Consider the following 16,400-nt stretch of genomic DNA (forward strand, 5'->3'; position numbering starts at 1 on the left):
TGACCACGTACCCGTACTGGCGGCAATAGCTACATCCCCAGTCTCGAGAACCCCACCCACTGGCCTGTCAGTTAGGACGGACTGGGAACGCTACAGTAGCCTCCTGAGCGAACGACTTCAGCCCCCACCCCCAGCAGCGACGCCCAACGAGCTTGACGACTATGTTTCGGAATTGCACACCGCAATTTCGGATAGCTTGGTGGAAGCGTCTCGACCTGGTCGCCCCCCGCACACCAGATCAGCACTGCCTGCCATCATTCGAGCCGCGGTGGGCAAACGAAGACGCCTGCGACGCATCTGGCAACTAACCCGGCAGCCAGTTGCTAAACGAGCCTTCAACGCTCAGTGTAACATCGTCAAGCGGATGCTGTTCGACTACAGGACCGAGACGTGGAACTCTTATCTCTCTGGCCTGGAGTTGGAGGATGGCAGTGCATGGAAAACGGCGAAGATCTTGCGCAGCGAGAAACCGACAAACCAGCCCCTCCACGGACAGCGAGGCCTGGCCTATTCCGCCATGGACAAGGCAGAGGCCTTTGTTGACACCATGGAGGAACAGTTCAGGCCAAACGCAGAGATCTACAATGAGGACCACTACGAACACGTGGAGGAAACTCTTGAACACTGCTTTGGTATGGAGCCTGAGGAGGAGCTGGAGCAGTTCACCCTGGAGGAAGTACAGGCGCTCATCAAGAAATCCAAACCGAGAAAAGCTCCCGGACTGGATGGAATTAGTAACAGAGCCCTACTAGCTGCCCCTGCATCACTGCTGACTTGCCTGGTTAGTATGTTCAACAGCGTCGTCCGATTGCATCACTTCCCGGCTAGCTGGAAGGTGGCCAAAGTCATCCTCATTCCCAAACCTGGAAAATCCCGCCTGTTCCCACAGAACTTCCGCCCCATATCACTCCTCCCCACTATCTCTAAGCTCTTCGAGAAGCTTCTCCTGTCCAGATTAGCTCCTACCTAAATGACTTTATCCGGCCAGAACAGTTCGGATTTAGGAGAGATCACTCGACGACACAACAACTAGTTCGCGTTGTTAACATGCTGGCTGACAATATGAACTACAACCTATGCTCAGTTGCGATATTTCTAGATGTCAGCAGAGCGTTTGACAGAGTCTGGCACGAGGGACTCCTATACAAACTTGCAGATTCACCAGTTCCCCCCACCATGGTACATCTCCTCCGCTCCTACCTCACAGGAAGGACCTTCCGCATCGGCGTGGACGGCGAATTATCTACAGAAAGGACTATCGAGGCGGGCGTGCCACAGGGCAGCGTACTAGGACCAGTACTTTATCTCGTTTACACCAACGACATGCCACTGGTACCTAGGGTAACGTTGTCCCTGTACGCAGACGACGCCATGTTCCTCTGCAGAAGCTTTCAGCCGACACGAGCAGCAGCAGATGGACCTTCTCTCACCGTGGCTGGAAAAGTGGCGCATTTCCATCAACACTGAGAAGAGTTCAGCTGTCTGCTTCAGAAAGCGCAGAAGAATGCCGAAGAGACTCCCGCCACCCGTGACTCTGGATGACGATCCAATTGCATGGAAACCCCATGCCAAATATCTAGGAGTAATTCTAGACTCGAAATTAAACTTCGGACCCCACGCTAAGAAAAAAGCCGAGGAGGCGAAGAAAATTGCTGGGTCAATAGGCCCACTAATAAACCATCGCTCGCCCCTCCCTATGAGCGTCAAGACCACAATTTTCTTCGCTGTGGTTAGATCGGATATGATGTATGCCTCCACAGCTTGGTGGACCAACTGCAGCCGATCTAACCGCAAGTCACTTCAGACCACCCAAAACAAGGCCCTCCGATCCATCACCCGGCAACCAGGTGAAGGACGTGGCAGCAGAGTGGTTTAGTGCGGTAAGAATCCCACATAACCGGGACGCCGGTTCCTTTTGAAGGTTCCCTCTGCTTAACAAAAAAGAAAAAAAAGTCCTATACTCCCGGTACTCCAGCGACTCAGGATGCCACCAAAAGCGAGCGGAAAAGCCGTCAAGAAGGCCGGCAAGGCCCAGAAGAACATCACCAAGGGCGACAAGAAGAAGAAGCGCAGGAGGAAGGAGAGTTACGCCATCTATATCTACAAGGTACTGAAACAGGTCCACCCGACACCGGCGTCTCCAGCAAGGCCATGTCCATCATGAACAGCTTCGTGAACGACATATTCGAGCGCATAGCCGCCGAAGCGTCCCGCCTGGCCCACTACAACAAGCGGTCGACCATCACGTCGCGGGAGATCCAGACCGCCGTCAGGCTCCTGTTGCCCGGCGAGTTGGCCAAGCACGCCGTGAGCGAGGGTACCAAGGCAGTGACCAAGTACACCAGCTCCAAGTAAGTCGGCCGGCCAGCGCCGCAACGAGCGAGCCCGCTCCGCACAAACGGCCTTTCTAAAGGCCACCAATAACTCGTTCGTTTTCGCTTATTTTACCGCTTATAGTTGTAAAACCGATGATAACCTGGTTGTTTCAAGTCGCTCTCGACTCTATTTTCTATCGAAAGTACCCAATTTATGACTTTGTGCTTGTCATAAATATTGTATTCCAAGAACTTTACAATTCCTTTTTTTTAAACACAGTCCGATTTCACTGTAAAATTGTATAATTTTCTGTTTATTTATTTAATTTATTTTTATTTATTTATTTTTTTTTTCAAACAAACATTGAGTTTACAATAAATACGTCAATTGTATTTCGGTCGTAAACCATAGTGTCGGTCATGTTTTATACACATGACTTCTAATTAACCAAGAACCGTTGAACTCTGATTAAACATAACTTCTAATTTTCAGCTTATTTTACAATGGAATTCTGTTATTATGTAGGCTACAACAAGCAACTCTCGACACTTGTTTTATATTGAAATTAACTATTTATGTTTATTTATCTAATTAAAAAACCAAAATACAATCTTTAAACAAACATTAAATTTACAAATACGGTAATCGCCTAATTGATCGTTATTCATAGTCTTCGTGTAATGTTTTATACACTTCAATATTCTAATTGACAAAGAACGTCACTTGACACGTTAAGAGCCGAAAGTTACACTTGAAAAATATATATTTTATCGAAATACCACTAGTTATCACTACAGGTCGATTTAGATGACAACAAGATACACGTTAAATACAGTTTTAAACGTTTTAAAACGGACGATTTAACAGGTGAAATAGTTTGAAAAAGTCACTTAGTTTCCAGTGCGCATGTGCGTGGAGATAGAATATATAGAGTGAACTGTTAACACGCTTATATAGGTAGGAGGTGGCTTGACTTGATTGGTCGGTCACTATTCGACCAACCAGAATCCTAGTATCCGTTAACATTCATAATGTTCCCGGTTTCTAGTTACTACGGTGAAATAGAGTTGTCACCGACGGTTTACTTACAATTGTCGATACCTAGACAGGTTGTAAATTTGAAAATAATAAGGAATACCGTAGAAAATACATATAAAACAGACAGGTCAGGTGAGTGGATGTCCTGTAGCTGTAGCGCCAGAGAGGTGTCTGTTAACAAGTGTAAATCTGCTCGGTCTAGCGAACCTGATTGCGATTGCTTGATTGATACCTGTAAAGATCTAAAACTACACAGTGATTTTGTGCTCTTCAAGCTACCGGGTAGGTCATTGTACAATTTGGGGCCAAAGTAGGAAAAGCTCCTCCTAGCGACTTCCAGCCTCACTCTGGGAAGTGAAGCTGGTTGTCCTGGCGACTGCTACGTTACGAGACCTCCTGTCTTTGCACAAGTTTTTCACAGAGATAAAGAGATTCCCTTATGAGAATGTTAGGGCCTTATGGATCATGGAGACTGTAATTATTATGCATACCTGTTCAGAATACAGCCTACTAAAAAATTTCATAAGTATTGCTGTAAAACAATTGAACAGTAAATGTTTTTTTTTTCAATTATGAAAAAAAAACAATCAAGTAATTATTTATATGCCACATGCAATACCTTTATTTATATTTATTAGTACTATGGGCAATTTAAATCGAGAGAATTCATCTTCCGGTGCTAGAATAATGTAAATAAAATTTAAAACAATTGTACTAAATTAATTTGTGTTATAAGTAATTGGGTAGTTACGTTTATTGCCTAATATAGGTTTAAATAGTTATTATTTATTTAATGTCTATACTTTTATGTATTTGAAAGATAAGCATACTTCAGTTTTGGTAATTGATATTTTCAATGCCTTTTTATGTTCCTAAGAAATTATTTTGGAGGTTTAATTACTAACTAATACGTGGAAACAAATCCAAAAGTCATTTTAATACTTGATATCTTTTGAAAAAATTGGTAAACAAATTTGCATTAGGAAAAAACAAAAGATTAACTAGCTTTTCTACAAAAGCATCAACGAAATTCATGACTACAGTACTCTAACCAGTTTAAGAAAGAAATCGTAGAAGTATTAAAAAACTGTTTAAGTCGTAATCACGTTATCTTATATAAGCATTATTCCTGTACCTTACATGCTATGATTATTAGTCGCTAAAGCTAGGGCGTAAATGGTTTGGGTGACGTTGGAAACTGTGATATCTGAACAATAACAGTAACCCATCTGCATGTCCTGATCCTGGCCCTGGTTCTCGTTGCCTGTTTCGTCATAATTACACTCTGCGCTACGATTTTGTGACTTTTGAAATAAATTTGTTATATGGAAATTACAACTGAAATCATTTCTTTGATGTTTCCCTGGATATACAAAGCTCTGATATCCATAATTATATATTTTCTAATGTTTTCTAATTTGTATCTTTTACCTGGGATAATTGTAATTTTACTTCCCTACCCCTTTTAAACGTTTTACGAAATTCATGATATTTAAACACACATAACATGCACAAAAACCATTAAATGAACCCAATTTTAAACATTTGTTCACTTATTAGATTATGGTGTATGTTTTAATATTTGACTGCTCATACCCAATTAGCAAGGGAATTTTTTCAATATGGCCGTTTACGCTGATGCTAATTTGTCTAATACAAAACATTCAATGTGATTTGACAGCGTTTTGCTTTCACATACCTACGTAGTATACAGGAACGTGCACTTTAAAATTGCTGTCACAATCATTACATAACATAATACACAAATAAAATTATATTAAATACTGACTCTGAATATTTACAGTATATTCCTTGCAAGAATCTCCTATACAACATTTCTCAGTGATAGAAAGAGTATATATAATAGGTAAACTAATGGAAAAAAGAACGCTATTAATTATTACTCTTTAAAGTGGAGTTAATTTCAAGCTTTTATAATCCAGAAATACTTATGTATATAAAATGCTTAATATTTTATTAAACACAAAATTGTGACTGTTAAAACTTCATATATTGCTTTGTTACTACGTTATTATAATTATTCTGGCATAAGGCCCATTTTTTACACATAAATCTAGAAATCTTGATTTTTCTCAAAAGACGAAGGTCAAGTTACAGCCGCTGCTAATACAATAGTAATTCTTATTCTTCAAAAATGTTTAATGAATAAAATTTAAGTGCTGATTTTCTAAAAAAAAATCTTGAGTCACAAAGTCTCCATTTATTGTCTTTTAGTGAATAAATCACGACTACAAATTGGTTCAATAACATATATAACATATTATTACATTATATTGGTTAAAAAGTATATTCAGTCACTTAAGCAAAATTGGGCTTATCGAACTCTAAAATTGTATGTTATTCTAATGATAAAGATAGAAAGTATTAATTAACTCACGAACAATTAACTAAACTCACGCAGTACCGCTCTTACTGATCAGGCGCTTGGAGACTACAATTTACTTTTCCATACGTATGTACCTACTTATGTGATTTTTGTGGGATGTCAACCCAACATTATATCTGAACTCATACAGATGCTTATGTGGCTGACATTATTAGAAACATTAACGATGTGATAACCAAAAAAAATTATAAATCACATAACTGTTGTAATTTCGTACCTGTTGTACTGTTACAACCATGATCGTGAAGGCACTAGGTTAAATTTTGTAGAATATGTTGATTATAGAAAAGTCTAGTTTGAGAAGATTTCAATTCTTCCAGTTTTATGATGATTGTCTTATTTTGGTACGACCGCTGTTTTTTATAAGTATTTAAACTTAGTTACATTTATATCACTCTTAAACAATTGACTATAACTTGATAAATACGTAACTCTCTTTAATGATAAAAAAATAGTAGCCAGGAACTGTTACTCCCTGTACGTCATACTGTTGCAGGGGTTGACGTGGGTTGTGCTGAGTAACCAGCTGCTACTTGACTATCTGGAGGACTATCAAAGGCGAGCTGATCACTCCGAGGTACTGCGGCCTGAGCGTGGCTGATATGAAGCTTGCCACTAGGGGCCTCTCCCTGGACTTAGTAGCGGGATCGGATGAATTAGGAATAGGGCTTCCACTATATTATATTTTTCAAAAGGAATCAGTTAAACCTAACTTAGATTAAATTGATGGCTAAATTAAAACAAATAAACTGTTTAAACAGGTAACAAGTTTTAAACTACTACAATCGAGTTCAATTTGTTTTATCTGGCTTAAAAGGCGTTTCAAGCTATAATGTCTTCCAAAAGATCATTAGAAAGGGTAGTCCCAAAGTAGGAGAAACTTTTTCGGCTAGTCTCTAGTCTAACTCTAAGAAAATGCAGCCCTCCACGCTGACTAACGCATCGTTCAGCAACCTCTTCCTGGGAACGAAGTCTCTCACTAAGGTACTGCGGCTCCTTTAGAGACAAGAGTTATTGGACCATGCAGCACGTTAACTTCCTGCAGAAGACCTCCATAGAAAGCAGGAGAGCAGCCTCGCGATAAGTGGAACACTTGGTCAAAACGTGAGTAGATGCACCTTACTGCAATGTTCTGCAACTTTAGAATCCTTACCGTGGCTACTCTCAAATAGTGCATAGCGGTAATAAAATCTGACAAAATGACAGACTGCACGTGGTGTAATTTGGCGGGTTTCAGTAACAGTTTTCTAAACCTATATAATCCTCTAAGCCTTCCTAACGTTTGATGAATGACGTGTGCAACGTAATCATAAAATATGAGCTAATCGTTAAGCCCAGCGTTTTGACCTTGTCACAAACCACCAGGGACTGCCCTTCAGTCATCACCTGCACCTTATGCTGACTGAGGCATTGTTTCTCTTGCTAAGAGAGCTATATGCCAAACTGACACTTGCTGATGTTCTACTTGAGGTCGTTGCTGACAGACCATGTAATCATCTTGTCCAGATCAGAATTGATATCAGCAACTACCAGTTCTATATTTTTAATGTTATATGAAGTGTATAGCTAACAATCGTCAGGATATAGATAGACTGTACAATCTTTTACAAAACTGGATAGGTCAGATGTGTACAAATTGAAAAGAATATGACCCAAACAAATACACTGAGGCATTAGGTTTCTAATTTGTGAATGTACGGCACGGCGCTAAGATGATCTGGGAAAAGCAAAACACTGTAAGCCTGCAAATTTAATAAAACCCTTTGTTAAGAACTAATGCGGCAAATTAGTTTCCGAAACATGGTCCAGACGTTCCCACGAGTGGCCAGTTACATTTTAATTACTTCTATACGTGCTCTACTTTTATATGTTTCCATTTAGTAAGGTTATGTTGGAGGTTATGGATCCTTTCATTTCATTACTAGGATTATGTTTTTTTCATGGCTTTTGAAATTTTCACCAAGAGGTATCACCAATTCCAAGCTATTGTACTGAGTAAACTGAGAATTCACCGTGATGAACAGCCAATCAAACCAAATAACAGTGTTACCATAACTCAAAAATCACTACAATTAATCTATGGTTAAACGGCATGTTACCTAACAATACTTATCATCATCTCCATGAAAACTGTGTATGAGATTTTAAAATTTATTGGCATTAGCTTAGTGTAACGTAAATTTGTAATTGGAATACTATCAAAGAGGAGTTACAGCAAGTGCCAGTTAAATCAGTCGTTAATTTTACTTAAATCTGGATTTCTCAACGGTTCTTCAAATCCGGGACTTTCAACAAAGGAACTACAGATCGGGCTAAACTATTCAAACTGGTAAATCAAAATTATATACTTATTGCCTTGGTCTTAGCTTTTGCTATATACGGTAGAAATACTGTATAACGTTGGGCTGCAAAAGCAATGTCTATTACAAAAGTAATTTCAATTGCAAATGAATTTCTCAATCCGTATAAAACAAGTACTGTGGATAGTCCACAAGCAAGTACAAATATTAACTGCTAACAGGTGAATTATGCTGTGTCATCTTAGCATTACTTCTTATTTATTTAAATTAATAACTTTCGAATTAAAAAAAATTACTAATTTTAATGCTTAACATATAAACTAATATCTTTCTGGAGTGCGTTAAGAAGAAAGCGAGATACGATTACCAGTTTTGGAAATAGTAAAACTCAGTGTATACTACATAAGAAAGTTAAGAAGTCTAAAAGTGTTGATGCATGAAATTAATGAATACGAGTACTATATAATATTCCCATTAAAGTAAATTAAAATTAAATATTGAATTAGTCAAGGTATAACTTTATCAGAAAATTGTAAATGAAAATGACAAATTATCAAAATTTGTCATTGATTCATCTCATTCTGGATTAAATGAGAACGAGGTTCTTATCCAGCTATGAGAGGATCTGAACGTATTCTCACTTCAACTCACCCCCCCCCATGATTAGCAGCTTACAGTAGTAATACTCTTACAGTAGTGCAATATCAAAAAAATACATTGTTTTCTTCCTATCATCTGCAACCAAACGTCACACTCGGCAACCACGAAAATTCACGGATGGTATCAAGTTAAATACAAAATGTACTAAAATTACGCATATAAATTTAATTAAAGTTTAAATATACTCTAAAACGTAGCATGAGCAGATGACAGTGAGCTAGAAAAATCTATACTAATTGTAATTCTGTACTTTGTTAAATTATTTCTTTAAATATTATGGTTTGGCAAATCATATATTAACATCATACGAAATTTTAGATTTGTATGTTGTACTTTATGGTTGTTACAGGGTGATTCAACTACAGATCGCCCCACTCACACTAACACACACACACGACACATACACTACTGTAGGTAACGAATTGCTTTATTTAAAAGTCAATTTGGCTACAATATCTCTTTAAGAATGGCACGCTAATTTTATTCAGTTGAGTATAAGTTTATATGAGAATAGTTTATAATCTTAATGTAATTACATTTACTCATGGCAATTATTGGTTCATGAGTTGTATTAATTGTATCTTTTCATCTTAATAGTTCATTGCCTTAGATAGATATGACGTTTAGTATTGTACTTATGAAACCAATCTGGTGACTTTACCACAATGTAATATGATGACATGTAAAGTAATAGTAAAATAACAGTGTTCCCACTTGCAAAGAAATGTTATTAAATATACTAAGAAATGTAGATCTCTAAAACATGTATATACCCCATAACCTTGTTTGGACTATCTTCACATCTAAGTATTAAAAATAGTCGCTAAATCTCATAACTGCGTGAAAGAATATATATTTTATAATTATGACGCTTTCTTGTTGCTTTTGATCAGCACCGTCGATCATTCTATCAAGGTCAGTATTATTTACGGAGATACCTACTAAAGGTCTGGCAAAATATATGTTGTACGTAAAGATAATAATTACTTGGAGATACTAACTTAATAAAGCTCTGATCGATTATCTAGTTTGAGTAAGTATTTTTTTTTCTCTATTATCTTAAAACTTCATTGTTTTAAGCACTGTCCATGGTACTGAGGAATCTTGCTCGTGATATAGATCAAATAGATGCATTTAAAATTGAGATGCATATCAACCAGTAGAATTTTGCCGAGCGTTATCGAAACTTAAGTTAATGTTAGGGGTAACTTAAAAGGTATCCTAATGGCAACGAGAAATTGAAAAATAAATATTTGTACATAAACATCCCTTAGTTTGGCCCATGGTTATAAACGCAGCGTTACGCCCATTTTCCTCAATCGTAGCAACTGATAAATGTTCTAAAATGAAACATGGTTTTTATCGAAGTTTGGAAATGCCTAAAAGAAATTTTAGAAATGATTATTAGAAAGAAATAGTAATTAATATATCATAATTTAAACGTTTATCATCACTAAATCATGAACTCATAAAATGAGGTTTAATCAGATAAGCTGTTGTACCGCAAATGTAATACACATGTAATATATAAATCACTATCACGGGTTTACCATTAGAAGAAACAAGTCAATGTGACTGTTAAGTAATAATAATTAAACTAACAATATGATTTGGTAGCAGTTCAAATATATATTACAGGGAGAATGTAATTAATTAATAAACCCACCTGTATGTATCGGCGCGGCTTGGCCAGTGTTTAACAGAACTACATGAAAATTCATCTAAAAAGTTCCAAAATAATAAATGTTTTCCCCAATTATAACCTGAAACCTTGCAACGTCTTCTCTTAATAGGTAAATAAATACCCTAACAAAAGGTCTACTAAACATACAAGGTTATCACTATAAATGAATTACCAAATATTTACAATTTATGAACGCCTGTTACAGTTTGCTAATGAACGGAACTAAAAACTTGTAATATAGGATTTGTAGAAATTTAAAAAAAACTAAAGATTAATTTGTTTTGTTATTTGTCAACTCAGGATACTTTTTTTAACTCATCTAGTATAATTTCAATAAACAAATTAAATACAGTAACAAGGACTGCGATCGAGGAAGAAAATAATACATTTTAATTTACCATTCGGAGTGGTGCCAAGCTGGATCTTCAGGTTCTTTCTTCGGAGAGTCAGATTTTAAGGTTTAGTGAGAATTCCAAATTTCTGTTGATGAGTAGGTTGACTTGCACTAATTGTTGTAACTTCTCACCGGGAGACAGCAATGCACACGTAAGTCCACACTATATCAAGCTACTAAGACCACAAGTCAAAAAAAAAGATTTCAGAAATGTTAAAAATTAGATTTCATGAACACGACTGTATGACGACGTATGCTTTGTTAAATAAAACAGGATTTCACTCTAGATCAATCAGACTGATTTATGTCTCAAAAATAGTTTACTGCAAAATATTTACATAATGTTACTTGTTTTAATGGAAATAATAAACTAATACGATAGAAACCCGCTATAAAAATAAAATAAATGTAAATATAAAAAAATCACATTTAATAAGCCAGCTGGTGTAAAATTTTTCAATTACATCTCTGTAGTACAGCTGACAAAATATGTAAATGGTATTGATGAAACATTTTATAACCAGAAACGCTTTGTAATTATTACCAAGAATTCCTTGAATACATTATAATCTAAAAGGATATGTAATTTTTGATGATCTAGCTTCTTGTTTTCTTTAAATTTATAATCTTCTGCAGTTTCATCAGGGTAGGATTTGCTGGTATTATATCGATCCATTTTAACGTTCACTTTTTTCTTCGCCATTTTCAGAATACCTTGGCATTGGTTTTTTCCTTCAATTTTAAAATGATTATACATTTAATAAACATAATAATTGAAAACAAATATAATACTTTTATTTTATACTTAATTTGTATATATTGTATCAGTAGAATTACAATCGATGTAGACAATTACGGTTACTTGTGATTAGCTCAGTGTTGCTATTGAATTTTCCTAAAATTTCGCAAACTTACATGTTCTACTTTTGTGTTTTTACATAGACCTCATCCATTTCATTTATTGTTGGTTTATATATCCAAGGTACGAGTACGCTACAACTCTACGATGGGATTGATTGTCTCGGCTTGCGACCAGTCAATGCCACGCAGGAAACGCCGGCGCGTTAGGCAACCCGTTTATTGGTGGACAGCAGAGATTGCACAGCTACGAAACACCTGCCTGAGGGCAAGACGAGTCGCCACTAGAGCGAGAATACCCGCAGACAGTTAGCAATACGGAGGCTTACAAGGCTGCTATGAAAACTCTTCGCCGGGCCATCAACCGGAGCAAAGCTGAGAGCTGGAGGAGACTGAGAGATGATGTCGATTCCGATCCTTGGGGCCTGGGTTACAAGATTGTAACTAAGAAACTCTGCGCCCGCACTCCACCTTCCGTTATGGAGGGCGCCACCATGGAAAGGATCGTCACATCTCTGATTCCGAACCACCCGCTACGCTCACAAGTCGCTTTTGGACGGGTTGAGGACTTTCCTCTCTTCAGCAACGAGGAGTTGGAAATGGCCGTTCGCTCCCTGAAGAACAAGAAAGCTCCCGGCCCCGATGGAATTCCTAGTGAGGCCCTCAAAAAAGTATTCCACATCAATCCCCGGCTCCTGCTGGATATGTATAACGCCTGTCTGACCAATGGGATTTTTCCTTCTCCTTGGAAAATTGCCAGGCTGGTACTGATTAGCAAGGGGAATGGTGATCCCGATATGCCGTCGTCCTACAGGCCTCTTTGTATATTGGACACGGCAGGTAAACTTTTCGAGAAGTTGATTCGAGCCCGACTGACTCTCGCCATTGTAGCTGCCGGTGACTTGTCCCCGCGTCAATACGGCTTCAGGAAGGGACGATCAACGATCGACGCAATCGGAGAGGTGCAGCAAGCGGTGAACAGAGCCGAGAGCTATAACAGTTTCTCTCGCAGAGTAGTGCTTCTTGTTACGCTTGATGTCAAGAACGCCTTTAACTCGGCGAGATGGGTTGATATGCTGAACGCGTTGCATAACACCTTCCGCATCCCGGCATATTTGCGGAGGCTGATAGAAGACTATCTCCGATGCAGAACTCTCATATACGAGACGAAAGACGGTCCGCGCACGTTGGATGTCACTTCCGGTGCCGCACAAGGTTCCATCTTAGGCCCGGATCTCTGGAACGTCGCTTACGACAGCCTCCTTAGGTCCGAGATGCCGGAGGAAACGGTTTTAGTTGGGTACGCCGATGACGTCGCAGCCCTAATTGCTGCACGCAACGTGGAAATGGCCCAGCTTAAACTGAACCAGGTCATGCGAGTCGTTAACAGATGGATGGAAAATCACGGCCTGTCGCTCGCTTTGAGTAAAACAGAGATCGTGATTTTGACTAAGAAAAGAATCGACACCGTCGTCCCATTAAGAGTGGGAGATGTAATGGACCAGACCACGCGAGCCTCAAAATACATTGGCGTCTTGGTAGACAATAAGCTGACTTGGAGGGACCAGATTTTCCGTACAGCGGACAAGGCCTCTAAGATGGTAACTCATCTTAGCATGCTCATGGCCAACGTCGGCGGTCCCAAGTCCAGCAGGAGAAGACTGTTAATGTCTACAATCCAGTCCGTGCTCCTTTACGGGGCTGAGGTGTGGGTAGACGCACTAAATATTGAAGTTTATCGGATACGGATCGCCCGGGTACAGCGTCAAGCGGCGCGCGGGGTGTGTTCCGCCTACCGTACAGTGTCTGAGCCTGCCGTCCTGGTTATTGCTGGAGTCATCCCCATCAAGCTTTTGGCGGGGGAGAGGAAGGTAATTTATCGGCGACAAGGCGAAATCGGCAAGGCCACTGCAAAGACTGAGGAGTGCTCTCGAACGTACCAGCGATGGCAAAACAGCTGGCAACAAGACGCCCGCGGACGTTGGACTGCCAGACTTATCAAACAAATCCAACCGTGGGTAGAACGGCGGCATGGCGAGGTGGATTACCACCTCACAATGTTTTTGAGTGGTCACGGCTACTTCCGGTCGTACCTACACCGAATGGGCAAGGCTGTTTCGCCGGATTGTATTTATTGCTCAGGCGTTCCCGACGACACGGAACACACTTTCTTCCGCTGCCCGCGTTGAGAAAGGCCCCGCCTTGAAGTGACTCAAACTTTCGGTATAATTTCGGTGGACACGGTCTGTGACCGGATGTTGGAGGGCGAGGACTACTGGTGCTGCTGGTTCAGCTTTGCGCAGGGTATACTCCGCGCCAAAAAGAATGATCTGGACCGGAACGCGGTACAGATCCAAGATCCGAACGGCTAGATAGGTGCGAGCCCTCTGGGCGTAAGCCAAAATTAGGCCTAGCCCGAAGTTTAAAGCGATAAGCGGTTTCCAGGCTAGAATCCTAAGAGTAGAGGAGGTTTTTAGTGGGTATTCTACGTAAGTAGGCGTACAGAGTGTGCTGTGTAATAGGCTTCGCTAAAGTTGCATGCTAAATCTTAATCATATAGCTCATTTCATTATCGTCATGCTGTCATACAGATAAATCATACAGAATAGAACAAGTACTTACTTGTACTTGCCTTGCTGCCATTAATATTACTCATGTTGACAGATACTTGATCATGAGATGTTTGATGCGACATGCTAGCTATGATTGACATCACTAGCTTACTTCTTGTTGATGCTATGTTCATTAGGAGTATTTACAGTGTGTTTGGCGTATGATAGTGTCATGATGTTGTAGCTTTGTAGGATTGTGTGTTGAGAGAGAGTGTCTTTTGATGGTGGTAAATGTAGGGACAGGAAGAGGGGGTGAGAGGGGGAGAGATAGCTAGAGAAAGAGAGAGAGAGAGAGAGAGAGAGAGAGAGAGAGAGAGAGAGAGAGAGAGAGAGAGAGAGAGAGAGAGAGAGAGAGAGAGAGAGAGAGAGAGAGAGAGATGTTGGTTATGGGTGGCATGAGTGTGTAAGTGTGTGAGAGGTTCTAAGCCTCCTAATAACCTGTTATCGATATAATCTTTTTATTTTGGATAAATTAAGTTAAAATTGTTAGTATACCGCTATTCGGTACACAATTCATTTAATGTGTATTTCCAAAAATAAAACTGTCCTTTGACATTGAGTAAATATTTGCCATTAATCTAATGTTTCTCTATTGTTTGTTTATTGTATACTAAAAAACTTATAACTTTGTTCGTTGGCTTTGCTTAAATACTACCTAACCCTAATTTTAATTTTGTTCTCCTTTTTCCTATTGTTTGTTTGTTAATTCAATTTATTAAGTAGTATGTAAGATCATCAATTAATTCACTAATTTAATGTGGTTCATCTTTCTCTTTAAGTATCACACATCTATATGTATCATTTGCTATTCCTTCGTCATTGTATCGAAACCACGTTCATTTATTTCACATGGTTTCTGAGGGGATATTGTAATGACTCATTTCATACACCCATCTCACATTCATTTCAATATTTAATTTCATTTAGAAATATATTAGTAATAATAATTTAATAATTAAGGAATAATGAATTATAAATTGTCTCAAATTTTAATACAAACAATAATAAATACAAAATTAAATATATAAAAATTAATCAAAATTCACCTTATTACATATAAAACTCAAAAGTTATAAAGTGAACTAAAGTCAGTGATACAGTGTGCAGGGATGATTGTTGAAGAGTGAAGAGAGCAGATCTTTAAAAGTTTAGAGGAGAGAGGGATATAGAAGAAGTGAAGCAAGATTATTATTTTAAATAAAGAAACTGGTTAGCCTACATTTTATTCAGCAGTATTTGATTCAAAAGAAAGGTTAATTTATTAAATTCATATTATCACTGAAGTACAGAGAAGCAGAAGACAGACATTGGGTGAGAAAATTCCTTTTAAATTTAACAGTGATCCATTGAAAGTATATAAAACCCAGGAACATTCGATGTGGCTAACAATTCAAAATTAATATAATTAAAATTTAACAAAATTATTTTTCAAAATTACAATATCTTTTATTAAAAACAATACCTAATATTTCTGTTTCATCAAGCCAGCACGACCACCCTGCCCTAAAATTTAAGAATTGTTTTTAAAAATTTACCATTATTGTATCCTCCATCTCGTTTCAAAATTCAAACCTGTATGTCAATTTATCATCATTAAAGTTCACATTTGTATCATACTGAGTTATTTATTATTTCTAGCTATAATCATCAGAATACAAATTAAGATTAACTATTTATTTTAAGTGTATAGTAGTAGTTTATTACAAAATTGGTATTATTTATTAATCATTCGTCAACAAATTATCATTTTTGCCGTTGTTATCTGGTAGTCATCTTACTTTCTAACTTTTGCTTTTTTATGGCTATGATGTATTTGTTTTTTTTTTATACTATATTACGAGTGTATATACGGTACAATTATACGTATTTATATTAAAAATGTAATGTTTTAATAACGTTATTTTTTTAAACGAAGATTTTACCGTAATTGTTATATTAATTAGTATATATTCATGCTGCTGATCGCGTCTCGATCTCCACACACAGAATAGGCTATGTGGAGATCATTTCCAGTTTTTGTATGTATGTGTGAACTTTATTTGTGTGGGGAAATATATATTCATTAATTTTCATTTATTAATTATCTTAGTGTAAAGATCAAGATGTGTTCTCTTCCTGAGAATCTATATGA

At 38.1% G+C, this 16,400-nt stretch overlaps 1 pseudogene; it reads left to right on the plus strand.

Annotated features, from left to right (window-relative positions):
- The first annotated feature begins 1,976 nt into the window (after positions 1 to 1,976).
- LOC124365263 lies at positions 1,977 to 2,355 on the plus strand (annotated as a pseudogene).
- Positions 2,356 to 16,400: the final 14,045 nt, after the last annotated feature.

The sequence above is a fragment of the Homalodisca vitripennis genome, chromosome 6 (genome assembly GCF_021130785.1).
Source record: "Homalodisca vitripennis isolate AUS2020 chromosome 6, UT_GWSS_2.1, whole genome shotgun sequence".
NCBI lineage: Eukaryota > Metazoa > Arthropoda > Insecta > Hemiptera > Cicadellidae > Homalodisca > Homalodisca vitripennis.